The sequence below is a fragment of the Dasypus novemcinctus genome, chromosome 11 (genome assembly GCF_030445035.2).
Source record: "Dasypus novemcinctus isolate mDasNov1 chromosome 11, mDasNov1.1.hap2, whole genome shotgun sequence".
NCBI lineage: Eukaryota > Metazoa > Chordata > Mammalia > Cingulata > Dasypodidae > Dasypus > Dasypus novemcinctus.
In genome coordinates, this window is record NC_080683.1 from 75,079,761 (window position 1) to 75,103,084 (window position 23,324).

The following is a 23,324-nucleotide window of genomic DNA, read 5'->3' on the forward strand; positions in this document are numbered from 1 at the left end:
GACCCAGTCCCTGCTACCACCCCCACCACCACCACTGAGCTAATTTTTTAACACAATTCAATTCCTAGAACTCTGGCAACCAGGCTTATAGTTTTACAGCCAGGATTTTGGAAGAACTCAGTCCATGAGAAATGCTCTAAGGCTACTGATTATAGCAGAATCTTCTAGGTATGCCCCAATATCCTTTGCTACTTCCCTTCTTTCTTGATAGTAGAATATTTTGTTAGGCATATGACTATATGTATATTGTAAAAGACTACACATTTCATAGCTTCTCTTGCAATGAGATGTGGTCAACATTTCTGCCAATGGGATAAAAGTAGATGTGATTTGCACAATTTATGGGGATTGGGTATATATATAGCCTCCCTACCCCTTTCCTTCTTCTTATTTACTAGAATGCAGACATGGTGGTGAGCTATCTTGGGTCCTCCCGGGCAATATCTTAAGGATAGTGGAACAATAAGATAGAGGGGATCTAGTTCCTGGACACTCTGGAGCACAGTACCTACCCAGACTTGCATTAGATATAAGTAAACTTCTCCCTTGTTTAAGCTAATCTTCTCTGCACAATTGACCATACATAGTAACCAATATGTGAACCTAATGTATTTCCTCAATGAAATAGCCCAGTCCAATAACCTTAGAGTGATGCACACATTAAAAAACCATGCTCACACATACAGAATTAACAAATAGTTTTGTAATGTCCTACTCTTAAAGTTAATAGTGAACCAAGGGTCACCAGAAATCTGAGTGGCCCTTGAGCTATCATAAAGGACAGAAGCAACAATAAGAACAACTTGGAGAAAATGGAAACATTGCAAGATGAAAACGCCAAATTTACTATTAAAATCCTCAGACAAAAATAAGATAAAAATATTGCATCCAGGAAAAAAGAGAAGGACCCCATAACAAATGGAAGAGTCTGAGACAATACAAACTTTAGTATTAAAAATATGATGGTAGGAATGAAATATTTTGGTCAGAGTTTAAAATAAAATTGAGAAAATCTCCCAGAAAGAGCAAAAGGCAAAGTATAATAAATAGGAGAAAAAAGATTGTAAAAACTAATCTGAGAAATTCAAAATCCAAATAATAGAGATTTCAATAAAAGCAAAGAATACTAATGTTGTAAAATCTCCTAAGAAATAATTCAAGAAAATTTCCCAGAACTGAAGGACATAATTTGCCAGATTGAAAAAGTCCATCAAGGGCTCAATGCAATGGGTAAAAATAGACCCACATTTACTTACATCATGGAGAAACTGCAGAACACTAGGGAAGAGATCAAGACCTAAGAATATTCAATGAGGAAAAGAAAGGTAATACAGAGCACTTCAGAAATCAGAAAGCCATCAGGCTTCTTGGCGATAACACAGGAAACTAGAAGGCAATGGAGGCTTGCCTTTAAAATTCTCATGGAAAATAATTCCATCTAAAATTCTACACCAAGTTAAACTGTTGTTCATGTGTGAGAGGACTTCTGTGTAATCTAAAACTTCTTTAAAATAAAGGGAAAAAAACAAGGAAACTAATGTCATTTGACCAATCTGTGTTCATTTATTTATCTTCCTGAACACTGGAGAGACAATTGCATTTGTTTTTAGGGTTAAATAAGATAAATGTGCCTGGACAGAATTTTTTAAAGTAATGCTTCCATAATTTGTTAAACTGTCTTTTGTTTGTTATTTTATTTTTTTAATTAAATAAATTTTATTTAAGAAAAGAAAAAAGAAGCCCCAGGATGATGGTTGTCTTAAGGCAAAGGCAGAGCCTGAAATAGGAAGGTACAAGCCCATGTTTTAATGGGGGAGAGCCCTCTGAGAAAGGGAGAAAGAGAAGTGAAATCGGGCGGGGGAGGGAGGCAAGCAAGGATGTGAAGTCAGGTAGAGGGCAGCATCAGCCTGGTCCCATGGGGAGTTCTGGAGCATGAATTTCACCACAAAGATGGTCCTTGGCAAGGACATGTACTCTCATGTCAATTTGTCACTGTCCTTGGAGAGTCCTAGGTAGGAAGGATATAACCTCCTGATTAGGGGGCTGTCACTTGGCCAAGGGTAAGTCTCTGGAGAAGTGGGCCTCTGTGAGGTGTTGGCATACATAGTAGCTGGGGGGATGGGCATCCCTGCTCTGTAAAAGCGCAACCACTACAAATGTAGGAAACAGGGGCTTAAGTGTGCATTAGGCATTGAGGGCAAGACATTTGGACAGGAGAAGGCCCAAAGGCTCTAGGAGAGTTGTCTTCAGTATGAGAAAACCGTGTTTGAATGCACTGAGAAGGAAGAGTTTGGGGATAAATTAGTGAGAGTTACACAGAAAACTGCAAGCAAAAAATAATAAAATTGGGAAAAATAAAAGTTGTACTGGAGGAGAAACTAATCAAAGAAGTTCGCTATATGGCTCAACGATGCATGGTGTTTCAAATGGTCATAATAATGAACCTAGTTGTTACTAACCAGGAGTATGGGAGATGGCAAGTGTGCCTGTTAGTGGAGGAAGTAGAGTGAAATGGACTAAGTCTTCAGGTTCTTGAGGAGTGTCTTACAGGTTTTCTACCCGTAAACTCAGCAGATCTACCTGGCAATGAGTGAGCTGGGTCTAGTGCTCCTCTCTCCCCAGGGGCTATCGGGGTTGGTATGCATTGTCACTGGGCAGACCACTCTCCACTAGCAAGACCATCTCATGTGTGCCAAAGCCCCATTGTCACATGCCACCTCCCAAAGCCCCCATGCAAAGAAAGCAACAAAGGTTGGGGAATTGTCAAGGTGCCTGGGGCAGCCACTTTCTTGATGTCTGACCATACCTGGCCCAAGCACATCTCCCCACGTAATGCCGGAAGACTGGGGTCTGCGTCCTGCATGCACTGTTCGATGCTTGTGGCATTGCGGGAGCCCTTTTCTCAACACTCTGTTGTGAGAAGCCAACAGATAATGTTTAAAACCAAAGTGCCAAAAATGGTAGTGCAAGCAGTTGTTTAGAGCTATTTAAAGGTATTGAAATAAACACCAACAGAATCAGTTAGTGATCCTATCCAGGCAAGGGACTGTTGTTTTTACTAACAAATATTGTAGAACTATGTGCATTTATAACCCTTGTTCATTGTTATACTTCTCAAATGCTTAGTGAGAAATTTCTAAGAACGGAATCATTTTAAGCAGCACTTTCCAAAATTATTTGTCTCTAGCATCTTTTTTATAATTTATTTAACAGTGACTTTTTAACGTCTCTGAAGACACGGATGTTGCAGGCTGGAAAATACTGTCTTATAGCAAAGTCCCCAAATTTAAATAAAGCAGAATGTATTGTGGTCTGTAGGGAAGACATTTGCCTGGCATTTACTGAGTAACCACTCTGTGCAGGGCACTATGCTAGGTAGCTTAACAAGGCCTCGCTCATTTAACAGGATTCTGATCAGATCTGATGCCTTAATTTTGCTTCAGCCTCACAGCTCATGTATTGAATGTAAATGCAGTGTCTGTCTTCTGTGTGCCAGGCACCATTGGAAGAGACAATGTTATAAGATAAATGTGGTCCTTGACCTCACCTGGAGATTCTATAGTACTCAAGAAGAAGAGGAGATCCATCATCACCAGTCATTTCACATTTCATTTATGGGATCCATTTCTGTATGTTAAAGTGCCTTTACAGTGGTTCTTCAGCTACCTTGTGGTTTGTTACAAGCCCACCCAGCCCAGGTGATTTAGAACCAACCACTTCATTCAAGTGGTGCTCCCATGTTCATCCTACATCCGGGGCTGCGGGGGTGAGTGAGGAGTTCTCTATAACTTAAGGTATGTTCTTCTGCATAAGTCTTTGAAGTGGAAAGACTACCGAGAAGTCATGTGGCTGAGTGGATTCTACTGTGGAAACACATACAGGTAACCATGAGCTCTAATCAGGACATTTGAGCTTTATCTTTTCCCAGAAATGGGTGTATTTCCTTAGACTTGGTTAATAGCTTAATGATAACTTAAGATATAAACTCTTAGCTGATATTGAATTCCTGAAACCAAATGAGAGGCAGGGGCTCTGAATCCACAAACATTAAAATTCCTTTTGCTTTAATCTATAAAGGGTATTCAATTATTCTCACTTATAAAGTAATATGTGCTCATTTTAGAACATTTTTTACATTATAGCAATATATCAATAAGGAAAATCAGCCATAGTCCCTGACCTCAAAATATCCATCTTGGTGAATAAAAGCTCTTCCATATAGATGCTTGCTTTAATTTCTAACCCCCCCTGGCCTGTTACCTTATCACAAGACAGTGGTGGGAAGACTTGCAGGCACACACAGGGTATCTTTTGAGGCCACCACCTGCAACTCACTTGATTTCCAGGGAGCCGTGAATGCTCCATCACGCCTCATCACTCTGTCATTAGAGGCTTTGGACCACTTTATCACTCTGAGCATCTTCCTTTTGGATGTAAGTACTGAAGAGAAACAAATCTTTTTTTTTCTTTTCCAAAGACAGGAAGATGGGGGTTTTGATTGCTAAAACACACAAAAGGCATGGAATGCTGACTGAGGCAGAGCCCAGGTCAGCGGTGTGCTTTGCTATCTAGAGAGCATCTCTATCTGGCCAGGGGCGGAGGCAACCAGGATGTCAGCTCTCTCACAGGTGGGGGAGGGGCGCAGAGCTATATAGATTCCTCAGCTAGGGGTCACTAGGCACCCTTCATATGCCGTGGGAGAGGAATGCTCAGCAATTGGAAACAGCCAGACTGAAAAACATGCCTTTTGATACCGTTCTTTAGTTTTTCTCTTTTGTTTGACGCTCCTAGCATGCCTTTTACTGTATTGATTTGTCAAAGTCTCATCATTCTTATTATTCAAACTATAAGTCAAGAATGTTCCCAGTTAGTGTTAATTTCTTTTCTTTGCTTAAAATAACTCACCATATATATTTTATAATAAGGGGGATGTACTGAGCTTTCCCCCACATTATTCATTGAAATATTTATAGCCTTTATATATATTTTTTTCATAAATAGTCAGGGGTAGGAATAAAATTACTGATCTGCGAACTGCTTTACTCTTTTTAAAAATTCAGCACCAATTTTTATCTGAGCACTTGCTGGAGAAGACATCACTTCTTAGAACTGGTTATAACATCAGTCAGCTAAATATGACCCCTGAAACTAGCACTGCTTCCTATACATCATGTAAAGTTGGTAAGGAAACCACAACTGAGAAAAAACAATGGTTTGGGCTTGGTTGCAGCCTCAAGTGTAACCTGGCAATGCAACAACTTGAGTGTAGATATAGATGCCATGCTTAAAATGGGAATGTGGTTTCCAACAATACAGTGTGAAAGGATTGGCGTTCTACTTTTGTCAGTTCCTGAATGCTTGGCCACTTCTTTTACATCCATTTAGCCCCATCTCTTCAGGAACACCTGAAGCAACAGGACAAATCCTCCGACTACTGCAGATGCCAAGATCGGTTGTCAGAAGTGCAGTTTTTCCACTTCTCTGACGAGGCAGCAATTTCCACGGATTGTGGAAATGATGCCTACCACCCTTTTCCACCTGCTAAGCGTCCTTCCTCGGTAGTCACCCAGTAAAATAAAGGACTCTCCAATATTGCATGGCACATATTATTTTCAAAAAATCATTTCTTAAATCTGAAATTCAAACTTAAGTGGGTGTCCTGTAGTTTTATTTGCTGAATCTGGCAACATTATTCCTGGGTTAAGGAGAAATTACTTCCTTCTTTTGATAAGAATCATCCCTTCTTCACTGGGCCTAGGGAAGCAGGAAAGGATATAAAAATGTGCCCGTGGGTCTGTGTCCTCCACTCAAAGGCCTACTCATTTAAATGAAAAGGAACCTAGAAAATAAGAGTTTAATCAGGCTAACCCAGAATTCTAACAACTCAAAATAACTATTTAGTCTTAAGTCCAAGAGTTATATAACCCAGAATCTACTCCTATCCACACAGCTATTAATAAATAAATCAACATAATGGCTCAAACAAGTGGGACTCACTAAGGTTCCATTCTTTGCCTTGCTTTTATTCTTTTGGAAAATTACTTTCCCCATACTTCCATTTCATTCCCAGGGATGTGACCATTTTGAGTAATGGTCTAGGTTAGATTTTATTTTATTTTTACTATCTGAACATTATCGACCGTCTCGAAGATGGGTAGTCTATAAGAAAATATGTGATATTATTCATGTTATAAATGTTTTTCCAGAGATTTTCATTACCTTTTTTAGAGGCAAATATATCCATAAATAGTGGAGGAGTTGGTCATTTACATTACATGGTTTGAAGAATCCTTATAAACCACTCTTACCTGAAATTATTTCTTTTCTCTAGGTACTATACTACCTAAAAGATGAGCATCAATGTTCTCCTTAGATGGTTTTCTTTCAAATCTAGAGAAAGGGATTATTATTTAAAAACAAACACTTTAAAATGGACCGTTTGAGCATTATGAATCTGAATTTGGGTCACTGACAGTGCAGGGGAAGGACGAGAAGGTGTAAGAGAAGGTGGGGATCAAACCCAGGCACAGTCAGCTGCCCATAAATGAACAGGGCTGTTCCTGACTCATGTGAATCTTACTCTACTCTCAAATGTGCCTTGTTTTCTGTTTGTTTGTTTTTTAATACTTTTTAATTTAAAAAAAAGATACTTAGATTACATAAATGTTACATAAAAAAATATAGAGAATTCCCACACGCCCAGCTCCCTACCCCTCCCACACTTTCCCACATTAACAGCATCCTTCATTAGTGTGGTGCATTTGTTACAATTGATGAACATATATTGGAGCATTGCCACTAAGCGTGCCTTATTTTCAGTTGGGTAGAGGGTTTGTTTTATTTAACCATATCCCTTCACCCCTGCCCTCTGGGTAGGAATCATTCACTCTTGGCACCACTCTGGTCCTTTCATAGGATAGGCTACCAACCAGTTCTGAGAGCATGGTAGGGTAGGAAAGAGCTTTCCCTGTTTACCACTCATGTACTGTGTGACCTTGAGCAAATCTCCTAACTTCTCTGAACCTGTTTCCTTAGTATAAAATGCCAGAGGGGTGTTAGATGACCTGTCAGTCTTACCAAGAAAGGGAAAGAGAAAAATCTTGCATCACTGAAGTCTTATACTTTGAACATACATTGTCTCATTCATCATTCTTCTACTTCTTACTAACCATATGCTCTGGACAGTTTATTTGATCTCTCTTTGCATATGTTTCTTTATCTGCAAACAGGGGAGTTTAATACCTACTACATCATAATGTTGTGATGCTTAAGTGAGTTAACATATGTAAATCACTTGGAACAGTGACAGACACATAATAAATTGTCAGTAAATTTCAGCTATCATCATAGCTACTAATAGCTGCTACTCCCTCAAAGAATCATTTTTCTTTTAAGAAAAACATTAAGCTATATCATTATACCCAAGATATTGCAAGCTCTAGAGTAAATATTTACTATAATTGGCATCTTCATGAAGATATCTGTATCTTTGCTTCCAACTAATAGTGTTAGTATAAACTTTTAAAAAGTAAAAATGCATATTAGCTTCACCAACTACTCAGAATTATTAGTAAAGATTTTTTTACATATAATGAATTCAACAAACTAGAAAAATAATCATAACTGAATTCCCCTCCCAAGTGATCATCAGATTTTGATACCCAGCCATAAAGCATTTCACACCCTCTAGAATGGCTAGTATTTTTTAAAAAGAAAATGACAAGTGTTGGAAAGATGTGGGGCATCATTCACTGCTGGTGGTGATGTAAAATGGTGCAGATGCTGTGGAAGACAGTTTGGCAGTTCCTCAGGAAGCTAAGTATAGAATTACTTTAGGTATATACCTAAAATAATTGAAAGCAGGGACTCAGATTTTTGCCCACTGATGTTCATAGCAGTATTATGCACAATTGCCAAAAGATGGAAGCAACCCAAAGTCCATTGACCGATGAATGGATGAACAAAATGTGGTATATACATCCAATGGAATATTATTTAGCATTAAAAAAGAATGAAATCCTAATTCAGGTGGCAACCTGGATGAACCTTGAAGATATCATGTTGAAAGATATAAGCCAGACACAAAAGGACAAATATCGCATGATTTCACTGATATGAAATAATGAAAATAAACACTCATAGAGTTAGAATGTGGAATATAGGTTACCAAAGGGTGGGATAGAAGTCGGGAATGGAGAGTTAATGTTTACATTACACAGACTTTCTATTGGGGTAAATTGGAAAGTTTTGGTAATTATGGTGGTGATAGCAGCACAATATTGTGGAGGTAACTAACACCACTGAATTATATATGTGAATGTGGCTAAAAGGGGAAATTTTAGGTTGTATATTTGTTACTACAATAAAAATTAATAGAAAAAAACATAGAATTTCACAGAATAGTGAACCCTACTGTAAACAATGGATTATAGTTAACAGTATATTTATAAAAATGTTCTTGTATGAATTATACCAAATGTACCTCACCAGAGCTAGGTGTTAATAATAGGATGGTATATGAGAAATATATAATTTATAAATTTCATGCATGATATTTCTGTAAAACTAAAACTACTTTAACAAAAAATTTTAATTAAAAAACACAAGACAACCAACAGGTGGCCAGTCCTCAAGTAGTAGTTTGTGACCTCTTCTGTATAGCTAAATAAAGGTGGTTATGAAAAAAAATATATTGGGGAAGTGGACTTGGCCCAGTGGTTAGGGCATCTGTCTACCACATGGGAGGTCTGCGGTTCAAACCCCGGGCCTCCTTGACCCGTGTGGAGCTGGCCCATGCGCAGTGCTGATGTGTGCAAGGAGTGCCCTGCCACACAGGGGTGTCCCCGCGCAGGGGAGCCCCACATACAAGGAGTGCACCCCGTAAGGAGAGCCACCCAGCGTGAAAGAAAGTGCAGCCTGCCCAGGAATGGAGCCGCACACATGAAGAGCTGACACAACAAGATGACGCAACAAAAAGAAACACAAATTCCCATGCCGCTGACAATAACAGAAGTGGACAAAGAACACGCAGCAAAAAGACACAGAGAACAGACAACTGGGGCGGAGGGGAGAGGGGGAGAGAAACAAATAAATAAATAAATCTTAAGAAAAAAAACCTAAAAATAATATATATATATGTATATCTCGAAGGAAAATACAAAATACAAAGGAAAATGACACATCTCCAAGGAAATTATTTTTAAATTAAATTTTGAAACACAAAATTAAAAATTTTACCTCACCAAAATGATTTTTAGTAAAAAAAATATTATTATTACTTTAATGGAGTAGATTGTAAGTATATGTGGAATGAATAGTATTTCAACCAAATTTACTTCCTGCCTCCTTCCCTTCCTTCCTTCCTTCCATATCTCTATGAAAGCTAGGGTCACTAGCAGGATACCTCTTCTCTTCTGTAACCACTCATTTCTATCACCACATTCCTGGAGCTGTTCCTGAATTTATCAGTTATTCAAAAAATTTCTATTAACATAAGCTTCCACCAAAAGTATATTAAAATATGTAAGTATTTTGTAATACTTACAAATACTTATGTATGTGTAATACATATTGCAATGCATTTTTATTTGTCTTACATATATGTACCTGATTGTTACATTTATATTAGTTTATGTTATCATCTTTTTCTTTTTGGAATGCAGAAAATGTTAGCTCTGGGAATGGTTAATGTGTTGAAAAGCACATTATATTTTTAAAAATCCACCTCAATCCAAAGTGATGGCATTAAGTGGAATCCACTGTAGCATGGAACACCTAATGCACACAAGATGTGGAGCATGTCCTTGGTCAGAACTTTTAAATACTAAGTAGCCAGGAATGGGAGAAATAAATCAAATAGGAAAATTAGGTGCAACAATAAACAATGAAGATGCCTCAAACTCACATCCCAGCTAAGCAATATGAAAAAGTGATCCTGGCTGTCATGAGCTATTTCTGAGTGAAGAACTTCTTTTTTTAGGCCTTCAACAAAGAAGAAAAGGCTGAAAAAAATGCTGGAGGAAAATAACCTCCTTTCCCTGAGCCCTTCAAATTACTTGTCAATAAAACAAACTGCCATGTATCATCTGTTTAGCAACAGAAAAAATATATATTGAGATCAAAGTAATCAAGATACACCTGGTTATTATTTGCAAAGACTTAACAGTAAGTTTTTAATGATTAATTTATCTGCCACGTAGCGCCTTAATAGATCATGTGGAACATCAAGGGAGGAATGTGGTACTGCATTTCTAAAGCCTGCTTCTGTGTCTCTGAATGATAATAGGCATGGAAGCCGTCATTAGTCTTGTTAGGCGATGGTTCCTTTAGGAATCTCCTATGTGTTACCTTTTAGAGGGAAGGTCAAGGAAGCCACCCCCTGGGACTCCCCTGCAGGATACAACTAACACAAGCGTAAACTGTATGGAAATGGCTAAATTATCTTTACTGAGACCTTGGTCTTTGGCATCAATCAAGTTCCTCTGAACTAGTAAAACACATAAGCACCCTGCTGGCAAAAGTGTTACTATCCTTATGCTTGTCATGACTGACACTACAAAGTTAACAATAAACAGGCACTTATTTGTCTTCTTTAAAAAAAAAAACAAAATAAGTATGCTGAAAGACACACAGTTGCAAGGACAATTCGTTTTAATGTGGAGCAGAAGGAAGAAAAGGATTCTAAGTCACTCTTTCTCTCCGAAAACACCCTTTTTCCCAGGAAGCCAATTGCAACTGTGATCAGAGCACATGGAGAAGGGGATACGAACATGATGAGCCAAAACAAAGCAAACCAGGACCCCACGGCTGCCGTGAGGGAGGGGGCGTGCAGATTTATCCACCCGCACGTCTCTGCTTCCTGAGAGTGGAGCCTGTGTCAATGCCTCATTCTGACACCTAACTCATGGGGGAATTATAAGTCATCAATACCAATGACTGTAAAACACTTTGTAAATAAAAATGGCTTAGAAGTTCCAATTAACAACAGAAAGTAACCCTCCGGGGTATACCAGAGAGAAATAACTACAGCCATAAATAAGCAATGGTGAGTTGAGGTTCACTTCTTATTTCAGTGCCATTAAAAATGGGCCTCTTCCCCATCGCCAGTCTGTAAGGACCAGCGATGATTTCTTTTCTCATCTACACTACAGAATGTCATGACTTAGGAGTGGAAGGCTTGGGGGAAATACAGGCTCAAGCATTCCCTGCTATTTTAAAACGAGCCCTCGTGTACAAACATGTGACTGTTTTCATGCTAAAAAACAGCCACAGCTGCAACCACTAGCACAACCAAGGGTAGTCTAACTTGATGCAGCAATAAAGACGCACAAGAAATCCAAGAAGTGGCTATAGGGTGTGCCTTTAGTGTGCTTGTACACTTGCCCTGGCTAGAACTTTCACAGGCATGATGGATGGTAAGTCACACCGGGAAGTGTCCACTGAGCCCTTAGTATGTTCCAGGAGTGAGCTCATCATTTCTAATATCTCCAACTTGTGTCTGAAAACAATCCGGAGTGAAAGGTAGCATTATCTTCTTTTATCTGTGGAGACACAGAGGTTTGGGGAGCAATCTGATGTGACCAAATTAAAATGGAATTAGTAACCATATAATACTTTAAAATGTATGTTGTGCCAGGCATTGTTTTAAGGGTTTTATAAATATCAGCCCATTATTACTCAGAATAACCCTCCAAAGCAGGTGCTATTATTATCATCATTTTATAGATAGAAAAAAAATCCAGGCAGAGAAAGGTTAAAGAACTTGCCCAAAGGCACAGTAAGCTGGGATTTGAACCTTGGCAGTTGGACTCCAGAAGCCATGCCTTTTACCACTTCCTAAAGCTGGAGAAAGAGCCCAAGCTCCAGCTCCAAGTCTAGTGTCTAAGGTCTCTGCTTAACTATGAAGTGTAAAAAATAAATAAGTAAGATAAGACAGGATGGCTTATCCTTCAGGTGCTCACATGCCTGGGCAATGACAGACAGGCAAACAACTATAGGGTGATAGGAGTCACATAGGAATGTGCAAAATACTTGGGAAATGTAAATAAGGGAACATTTAATTTTGACTGGCACCTTCAGAGAAGACTTTAAAAAGATAATGACTTGTGGTTTCCATTTCCCTAGAAAATCTACTTCTATGTGCCCTTGTTTCACTGCAAGCCTTCTTGTAACCATCGGTATACGTATGCACAGTGTTTGATTTGGAGTATGAAGTCATAAAAGTAGCTCAACCTTAGCTTCTCTTAAGGCCACTATAAGAACAGGGCCCACAGCGGCAAAACACAGGCTTGACCAGAACCCAGGGACCACCCCGGAAATGCAGCTGCCTGTCTGAAATGGCCTTAGTTACTAGGCATCTTCAAGGTAAAGAGGATGGCTCTAGCTGGCTGGTGGGTTTGGCTGAAGCTTTGATCAACACAGAGGCTTGATACCCAGGGGCACTGACCATCCTGCCCTGGTGAAATGGGAGGGGAGAGCGGGGTTAGATCGGCCCGCAGGGACCATCTCTAGAACAAACATTATCTCCAAACCAATGCTCCCAGCCTTTGAGAAAGGTCCCACTCATAGGGAAAGCAATGCAGGACAGAAGGTGTTTGGGGAAGACCTTAGCGTGGGGCAGTGTGGGAGAATGGAGCGAGGCGGACCGGAGGCATCCTCAGTTTCGGCTTGGTCCTTGATTTCCCTCCACAGAAGTGATTCATGCCCAGAAAGAACTGACCTCCCCACCCTGCCTCCACCTCTTCACCGCAGCAGTGATGTCTGTGTGAGGGCGGACTTCTCCTTCCAGATACCTACCAAATACTTGCCGCAGCCCTTGAACACACCATTCTTGACTAACTTTTACTTCTTTTCAGCCTTTCAAAAGGTAAGGCACATGCATGCAATATAAAGAGAGATGTTACAGACTTATTGACATAGAAGCATATACACTATGTATCACTGTGTAAAAGAAAAATGGGTTATGATACAGTATGTATCCAACACAGTTTCATAAATAATTATATGCATAAAAAAAGACAGGGAATCATATATCAGGATATTTGCAGAGTAGGGACAATGGGTAAGTTTTTTATTCCTTGTGCTTGTTTTCTCTTTATAAAAGTTATTTAATCTTTTCCTCAGGAAGAGGGGACTCCATGTACGGGTGGCACTGTCTTAGTGGGTTTTGTTTTTTCTAATATTTATTTAGTGCCTCCAATATATATCACTGTTCTGGTCTTACTATTATTCATTATTTTTAAGGGGGGTACTGGGGATCAAACCTGGGACCTAGTACAAAGAAACCTGGCGCTCAACCACTTGAGCTACATTGGCTCCCTATTCAAGCTCTTTTATCCACAAGACTAAGTTCCATGAGCGCAAAACCAAGATCTGATTTGTTCACTGCAGTATCCCTAACACAGGTGAGAGTCTAATGTATATGCATGGGATAAATGCTGTAGAATCTGTATCTCTGGAGGTTTGTAAAGAAAGAATTTGGCTATTAACCATCCAGTTGTAAAGTGCAAAACTTTACTCCACTTCAAAAATTCCTTCAAATCTTTTTTTCCCGTTAAAAATTTTCCAAAATTTACAAGCACCCACCCATCAACACCTCTTCCTTCTCCGCTCCTCCATTCCCTAGTAACCTCTCATGTAAATATTTGACCTCTAGGAATTTGCTTTTTCTAGTTAGTACATATAAATGAAATCATGGAGCATTTGTCCTTATTTATTTTGCTTACTTAGCATTTTGTTTTTTACTTAGCTTTTTGTTTTTAAGGTGCACCCATATTGCAGCACATCTCAGAACTGCATTCCTTCTTATTACCAAACAATATTCCATTTTGTGTATCCATTCATCTAGTGATGGTCTGGTAAATATAAATCTATTATTTTCTCAAGAATATTCTCTAATTTCTAAAAGTGTAACTATGGTAATGGCATTAAATAAACTCTACCAGGCTGCCTCACTGTAAGTTTTGATCAGTTGTTAAATGTCTGAACTTCACCTAAAATCTGTGAAATTACTTGCAAGTAAATGGGACTAGTTCATAAACAAAGTCAAATGTACACCTGCCATTGCCATTCATTTGAGTAATCACAGTTTATAAATTTACACACCATGAAAAGCTTTATTCATGTTCATATGGTGTGAAAATTGAAAGAAAAACTTCAAATTAATTACCTATTTTTAAACAAAGCAATTGAAATTTATCACAGAAAGAGATTTGTTCACACATCATAGAGCTTCTGGAACTACAGTCATGAAATATAAGTTAGGAAAAGTGGTTCATGCCGTAACACAGCCTCAAGATGCAGAAGCAAGTTAACTGGCCATTATAGCAATCTGTGCTCTTTAATGGCTTAAGATCAGGTCCTTCTCCCTAGCTGAGTCTTTAGACGGATCTCAAAGGTAGACTTTACCAAACAATATGATCCTTTCTCTTGGTTTACTTTGTATTTTCCCCCGGGAAAATCTCTATGACCTCGTGACTTTCAGAACAAGATCTTGAACAGTCAGGATAGTTCATTGTTATAGTTTCCCTTCACAATTAAAAAGACATCAGTTGAACCAAATCTCAGAATCCATCTAGAGGGGAGGGGTACTCCTGGGACTGAGTCTTTTTTCATCTTGGAAGTATAATTTTATAATACTATGAAATAAGCTGATTAGTATGTAGAAAAGCAACAGTCGCATGACTTCCATAAACGTGCTTTGATTTTTTTTTCTGGGCTTCAAGTTCCTTCCTGCATATATTTGACTGCAGCCCACAGGTACATTTTCTGGGTCGAGAGGCTGGGGGTGGCATGGTGCTCCTCCCTGGGATTTTGCTTGCATTTGAATGTGAAAAGAAAGAATTGCTTCTGAGTAATTAGTCATCTGAAATTCTGCACCATGAGGAAAAAATTTGCTTTTGGATATTTATGGGGAGAAAATCCATATGGACAATGAATATAGTATTGACATGTTGGGGGAGGGGAGAGAGACATAACACATCATGTTGGATTCCATCCAAACAATGGTAAAAGTAATGTCCCTTTCTCATAAATACTAACTTCATGCAAAATAACACAAAACTACTTTTTCGGAACTTAAATTTCTTACATTAATTCTATGATTTTTAAAAGCCTTTTCTTTTTGACCTGATATTTTTATGCCATATTGAAGAAACTCATGATCAATATGTATTGATTTGATCACTAATTGCATTAATTTTGCTTTAGAAATTAGAAAGGCTCTAATGAGAATGTGAAGTCACTTCAAGATAGTACATTACGGGTAGGCTAATTTAGCTGGACTCAGCATCAGATTATTTCATTATGAGCCATCAATTACCATACAAATGGATGAGATAAATAGTTTTTTTCAGAACAGATTTACATTTTTGAATTCTTCTATAAATTTCAAGAGCTTAAGCTAATTTATATCCTATGATGATATTTAATATACAAATAGTTCAAAAATGAATACATTATCTGCATAAAACCTCACTCCATCTTTTATATTATATTTTAAACATTTGAAACAATCATTGTTTTTAATAGATATATTTGCTTCTATGACATTTAATCTCTTAAAGAAGAATGTGAAATGAATTTTTTTGTTAAAGCCTTCCATACCATTGCTTAGCAATTGGTACAGTAAAACCGAGACCAAGATGTGTGATGGTCAAGATGTATAAAATCTTAGGAATATGAAATAGTCAAACTAATTTGGAAATTGAGTGCAGATGCCAAAATAACATCCCAAGAAACAAGAGATCATAGAGGCTTTTAAGTTTTGTAAGTGTATTTCTGCTGTTCCTAGCACCCTACCTGTTTAACTGAATTAAACGAAGACTCCAGGAGAAGCATCCTTTATTGTACAATTCTATCTAATTTGGGCTTTGGAAAGTGGGGTGGGGATAGGGAGAGAGTAGTGATTGTGTAAGATGAGAGAAATGTGGCCGGAGGTCAAAATGGAGGACAATTTAAGGGGATGTCCAGAATTGTGGGCATTTCACAGAAAATCAATACTTTAAAATAAAACCCATGTTACATTTTGTAAACAAATATCTGAAAGCCATTCTGTTCTTAGAACTTGAATTTATCCACACTGAAAAAAAAAGAAAACAAAAAAATGAAACCGCTAATACTATTGGCTACTTCACATGGCCCTTCAACATTCATATGGCCCTATGAAGTGGTGGTGATAATGAAGACCCTATCTATTCTCTTGCCATTTAGTATTCAGTTATAAAATCATGGACACACCACCTTGGCATACAATTTCTAGAGTTATCATTATTGTTGTACATTTATGAATAGTTTGTGTGTGCTTTACAAAATGGTCAAAGGGTTGTGCTTAGTCCTTCACTCATTATCTTGTTCACTGGCATTATAAGATCCTATGATATGATATCCAAAAATCAATGAACTGTGAGCTCATCACATGAACCACAATAAAGTATGTTTCACAAGCAAAGAACTTACAAGAGAAAGCCTGGGTTGACAGCCTCAAAGAGATCAGCTGACTCCTTGGCACTCAAAATTTAGTCATAGAGCAGTGGGTGGTAACCAATGTGGAATCTCAAACCCTATCTCAGCCTATTGAATTCTAATCTGAATATAACATGGTCCCCAGGAGGTTTATGGGCACATTAAAGTTGGAGAAGCACCAGTTTAGTCCAGCACCATCTTTTTTTGACAACCAAGTCAAAGAAAAGAATGCTGTCCAAGGTGGTACAAGTTAAGTCATATGTCTCTAAGACACTGGTTAAAGTGTGGTGCTAATTAGATGCTGCTAACAGATGAGGTCTACAAGGCTAACGGTAAACTATGTTGGCCGGATGCTTGCTGAGCACTGTGCAGCTCTGGGAATCACTTGTCAGGGTTATAAGGAGTATGCTTGAATATATATTGATAGATATGCCCTCGTACAGCACCACTCCAAGCACAATCGATCTGAAGTTCTGTTCCTCAGAACCATTTAATCAGTCCAGCCCAGGACCAACCACCAATATCCATGCACCCTGAATCACTTTCTACACAAAGAGAAAGAGGCTTATCCTCAAGTTACCTATTCACAGAACAAAGTGTGAAAGTCAAATTTGATATATTTGTCAATATTTCACCACATAGAAATTAAACAGGCAGAGGAGTAATAAACGGAGGAATTTTTAGTGTGGCTATCTACAGCTGAGTATGTATAAGGCAAGTAAACAGCCGCCTGGTATAGACACAGCTGAAGGCACTTAATTAGTGACAATTACAACATTGTTCTAAGTCGCCTGCAGCCTTGCCCTTTCTCTTTAGATAAACTCATTTAAGTAAATAAGATGTCAAGAAAATGGACAAGCCCTTTGACTTGCTAGAGAGCCATGAAAGTGGTGTATTCTTCTATGAACTGAAACGTGCTTCTTCCAACAGGGTTTGTTAAGGAAAATAGACCTAACAGTTACTGAAAATTCATACAATCATCAACGAATACATTATTTATATTAGTTATTCAGTGTTAAATGTGTAGAAAATAGTCTTTCTTTTAAAAAATTACACTAATAATTATCACACCAAATCTTCCATTTAAAGCCTTTCAGAAAATAAATACCTATAAGTACATTTCAAGAAATAGTTTTCCAACTCTTTGATGTAAAATCATTTATAAATAAATAATGTGGATGCTTTGGTAATCAATCATTTCAAGTGAGGATGGTGTCCAGGAAATGTTTTTACTAGTGCCTTGCGAACTCGATATACATCATGCCTAACACAGCCTGAAGTAAGTCTGGCTTATGCGGATGTGACCTCATATAAAGACTAGAGCAGTTTACATATGCATTTATAGTGAAGGGAGCGTTTGTGTCTGACATGGGGAGAAGAAGCATGTTCAAAACTTAATGTCATCAGTCAATTAATGTTGTGGGTAGAAGGAGTGTCCAAGCAATATTGAGACAAGGAGGTACTACCTTAGCAAAAATATTTTGCTAAGAAATAGGGTGGTCAGATTCACGGGCTTTAAGGAAGAAATTTCAAATATTAGTCAAAGGATATGTGTGCATATATATATATAAATATAAACACAGCTGTTATCATAACTTTAAGTACAAAAGAATGATAAATACGTATTTAATAAAATTGAGCATAGAAAGGAAACATCAAAATCATAACTATCTTCTAAAATTATTTTTTAAAATAAATGTACTTTTTCCTTTCTTCCTATTCTAAAGGTTTAAATCAGTATAAAAACTGGGGAGGGTTTTGCAATTTCCTTTTCTAACTTTGTAGTTCACATTTCCTTTTTCACCATAGCAAACAAGAAATATTATAAAATTACAATTGCATGATTTCCAAGTGATGCCCTGGTAATGTTTTCAAAGATATGTGTGTGGTTGCAATTCCCATATTGGGATTGGGGCGAGGATGGGTTTGGGGATGATGGTGGCCCTGATCCATTCACCTACTCACATCCAGTTCTTTGGCGACCAAAAAAGCATAAAGGACTCTAATTCAGCAAAGTCTTCTAGCCAAATCTGTAACCAGCCTCAATAAAGCCACCTAAATTCACCAATTCCCTATTTTGGGATTAGCTAAAGTTTATGTTTAGTTATATGGGTTTTTTTTTTTTTATTTCTCCCTTCCCTCCCCGCCCCTCCCCATTGTCTGCTGTCTGTGTCCATTCGCTGTGTGTTCTTCTGTGTCTGCTTGTATCCTTGTCAGTAGCACGGGGAATCTGTGTCTCATTTTGTTGCATCATCTTGCTGCATCAGCTCTCTTTGTGTGCGGCGCCACTCCTGGGTAGGCTGCGCTTTTCTCGCTTGGGGCGGCTCTCCTTATGGGGCGCACTCCTTGCACATGGGGCTCCCTTACATGAGGGACACCCCTGTGTGGCATGACACTCCTTGCGCACATCAGCTCTGCGCATGGGCCAGCTCATCACACGGGTCAAGTAGGCCCTGGGTTTGAACCCTGGACCTCCCATGTGGTAGGCAGACGTCCTAACCATTGGGCCAAATCCGCTTCCCAGTTGTATGGGTTTTTAAATGTAAAATCTCTGCTTATTTGTTAAAGCACTTAGAAGCCCAGACCTGGAATTCTTCAATATCCTTAAAAAAAAGGGGGGGGGGTGGTTCCTTGTGTTCACCAAGCATGGTTAAAAGGGTGAGTTGAATGACAGGAGAGTTTGGGGAACCAAGTTCTCATTCTATTATGCACTCATGCCAACTATTTTTTTTTTTTGAGAGAGAGAGAGGAACCAAGAATGGAACCAGGGGGCTCACAGCTTCTGGAACTGAGAGCATTGACCCTAGTTTCCACCTCGTATTTATTGGAAACTACTAAGCAGCTGTTTGCTATTAGACCTGCAACATCATCTACAATAATAGGGAACAACTGCAACATCTACAATAGAACAAGTGTAACATTTACAATAAGGAATAGGTAAGCCAGTTTTCCACATTTCCCCCTTTTTGTTTTTGCAAAGTCCATGCAAATGATGTTTCACTGATTAACAAAGCTTCCTGCATGATATTGTCACTTTTAGATTCGAACAATACTCATTAATTTTTTTCTCAATACATTCAACAAGATACATTTATATATCACAGTTCATCAAATCACTTAAGTACACAATAGGTTTCATTATTAAAGTTCTGACTCGACAAAAATAATCTCATTTTCCTCAGTTTGTATAGTGCTCTTAGCATCTTCACTGGATCTGGGGCCACATCCAATTCACAGGCTAAGTCAATATCCACCTTCTCCCTCTTTTTAAATTTTTTAATTTTTTCCTTCTTTATTTTTTTAAAATGTTACATTAAAAAAATATGAGGTTCCCATATACCCCCCACCTGTGTGCCAACCCTTGTCCATGCTGGCCCTCTGTCCTTTGCCTCTGCTTCCCCTGTTCCTTGTCACCCAGCCTTTAAGACAGCTATCAAATGTCCCCTTGCCTGGAAGGCTGTCTAGACTGGCCCCAGGCAGCATTTGGAGCCCCCAGGTATTTTTACACAGGTGCAGGTATGGTCTCAGTATATTGTATTTTAATGCCTTAGTCATTAGAGGTGAGGTGTCTCCACCATACCTGCATCTGCAGCCCCTCACAGCAAAATACTGTGTCTAAGTGAATGAAGATATTGTAAAAGATCCATCAGGGGTATTCCAGATATTTAGACCCCTATAAATCCAAAGATATTCATTCTCTTATTGCTAGCATGGTCCTTGATTGTTCTGTTACAGAAAGGGAGCTTAAAATATAGTTTCAACTTAGCAGAATGGGACTCTGTTTTCCTGGTACTATGGCCCCACAAGGCCAAGTCATTGCATCAGACAATGTCAATGGTTCGGGGCATAGTTCTTAGCTATACAAAGACATTTAATCTCTCTAAGCCTCATTTTTCTCATTTGCAAAATGGGGATAATAACAGTGACTGACTTCATCAAGCTGTTGTATTATCCAATTGCATAATTCCACTAAAATACTTGTCTTAGCACAGTGCCTGACACATTAAAAGTGCTTAATACATATAGCTATTCTTATTATTATTGATTAAAGGCAATCCATAGCTTTTGTTATGCTTTGGAAGGGTCTCAAATGAATCAGCAAACATTTAGTCAGAACCAAATATATAACGCATTATTCAACAAACTTCTTTTGAGCAACTAGCACATGCTCAGCGCTGTAAGGAATAAGACATTATTTCTACCTTTAATGAGATTATTCAAGGAAGGAGGTGAGAAAAGCATACAAGTAACTGTCACACAAGTAAGAGGGCAAAGCATACCTTGTGCCTGACTTAGACCAACTTGTCAGTCCTGCAGCCAGCAGCACTCAAAAGAGGTGTTTTCATCTCCTCTTTCTGCACCAACACAGCTGCCGCTGCCACTGCCACCTGCAGGACAGAGGATGGAGACAGCAGCTTCTCTGGTTTGCTGCCTTCTCCAAAGGATAAGCAGAGCCATGAGCATTATAACATTGTACGTAACACTCTGCCAGATGTATCTGTGGCTTTTTCAGGTAATGGTTTATATACAAAATGGATCTGCTTTTATTTTAGGTGTTAGTCTTTGGATGTGGGGCAGTAGGAAATGTTTGACCTATTAAACCTGCAAGTATGCAAGTTAACTTCTTTCCGAACAATTTCCATGCTTTTTTTTAATGAATCAATTTTATTGATACATATTAATTAAACATAAATCCATCCAAAGTGAGCAATCAGTGGTATTTGGTATAATTGCATAGTTGTCAATATGGGGCCTCAGATCTCACAAGACACGTACAAGATTTGGAAATGCTTTGTTGGTGGTGATGGCTCCTTCATTGGTCTCACAAAGAAAGGCATTAGGAACCCAAGGAAGGCTTTTGGATTCAGTGTTTATTTATACAGAACAGATTTTTAAAAATCCAATCAGAGTAGTTACTTAATGAGTTCAGAGAATAAGTTGAAACTACTTTTAGCTAGAATTTTAATGCCCTATCATCATATTAAGAAAAGGCCTTTTTCTGACCTTTAAGGACTTGTGATAAACCCCTATCCCAGTTTTTATAAAAATTACAATCAGCTCACAAAAGAGAGATACTGCAACTAAAACTACATTAACAGACTATCTCACTACCCATGAAGTTTTCTTTTTTTGCACAAGGTATAACTATAAAACTCTGAGAGCATTTCTCCAAGCTGCACTCTGGATTTCTGGCCCTGACTCTGTGCTAAGCTAAATGCGAATATGGAGTCAAAGGAGGCCCTAAATCTCTGGAATTCAGCCTTCTCTCCTGAACAGTGGGAGCTGGAGTGCAAGATGCCCCGACATACCACACCGCAGCACCACAGCCCTGTCGTGGGCAGGGTGGAGAATGAACCTTTTTCCTTGTCAGGTTACCTCCTGAGTGCCCGCTCACTCACTGGACTTTCTTCCTCCTCTTGCTTAAACAATGGCAAACCCACATTTGTCAGGTTGCTCTCTAACTCAACCAGCAGGGCAATGTAAGAACTGGGGTTTTCCACACACTCTTCACAACCAGCAGAGGGCTGTAAAGTGCACAGCAAGCCCACTTTAATGATGTATGGAATATCATAGGAAGATTCTCTTTAATCAAAGCTAAGTCCACTGGGTATGCTGTTAGCGCTTATTTGTGGGAGGTCAGAATTTAAAAGTCATTCTCAATAATCTACTGTTGAAAGATAAAGGAGGAGCCAGAGGATACCATGGTTGCCGGGAGGGAGAGGATGGGCATCAGAGACCTGGCTGGAAACAGAAGCCCAGTCTCTTGCTTGGCCCATAGTTTATTTTTTCACTCATTCACGGGAAGGCAGGTTTGGTGATAACCGAAAAGAATTATTCTGTCTGAACTTCCGAAATTCTGCTTGAGCTTTTGAGAAAAAGAAAAGCATTAATCAGCCTTTTTCTCTGCTGCTCCCAACCCCAGTTCTTGCCTCCGGTTAACTTAGTCCCCTCTGCCCTGCCTCCCTGCCACTTTCCATGAAGATAGTGTGCTCCCCATCTCAGAGTGAAAGCTGCAGTCTCTGAAATGGCCCGCAAGTCACTACTCCACATGCAATAGTGACCACCTCTCTTCTTGCTCTGCTAGAGTTCCATTGACTTCCTTGCCATCCCTCAGACTGGTCAGCATGTTCACCACAGGGCCTTTGCACTTGCTGTCCCCGCTGTTTGGAACACTGGTCCCACAGCTACCTACATGAGGCACCCCCTCTTCTCCTGTTTGTCACCCAAATATTAATTTCCTTGGCCGCTTATTTTAATTGCAAACATCCCCCTTCTACTTCCCCTCTACCTTATTTTTCCCCATCTAATGTACTATGTCATATATCTTATTATCTATGTGTTTATTGTCCTTGTAAGTACAGGGATTTCTGTCATTTTGTTCACTTCTGTTGAATAAGTGAATAAATGAGTGAAAGAATGAATGATAGGATGAAATTTAAACTTAATTATGTATGCAGCATTCAAAAAGAAAGACACATTTCCTTTAATGAAGGTGATTTTATGTGCATAAAACAGTTCTTGTAGCCTTACATAAAAATAATTTGCTTCAACCAGTAGCTTTAAGGTTGCTATATTGAGTAAGGTTGTACTTATTTGGCTCCAGAGCAAGTGTATTAATGAATTTACCATATTGCCACAAATATCAGTTCCTTGGTAAGGATCAAAAGAAAGATAACACTCCAGTCATCTCCTTCTACAGTAATGTCTAATCATCTCTCCTGGGGTCTTACATTCTGTTGTGAAAAGCTAACATTAGCTGATATATAACACTCATCATAGTCTTTGTATGTTTGGTATGTGTGACCAAATGCCCTTTAATATGTTCCATACTAATATTATATGAATATTGGTGAATCATCTAG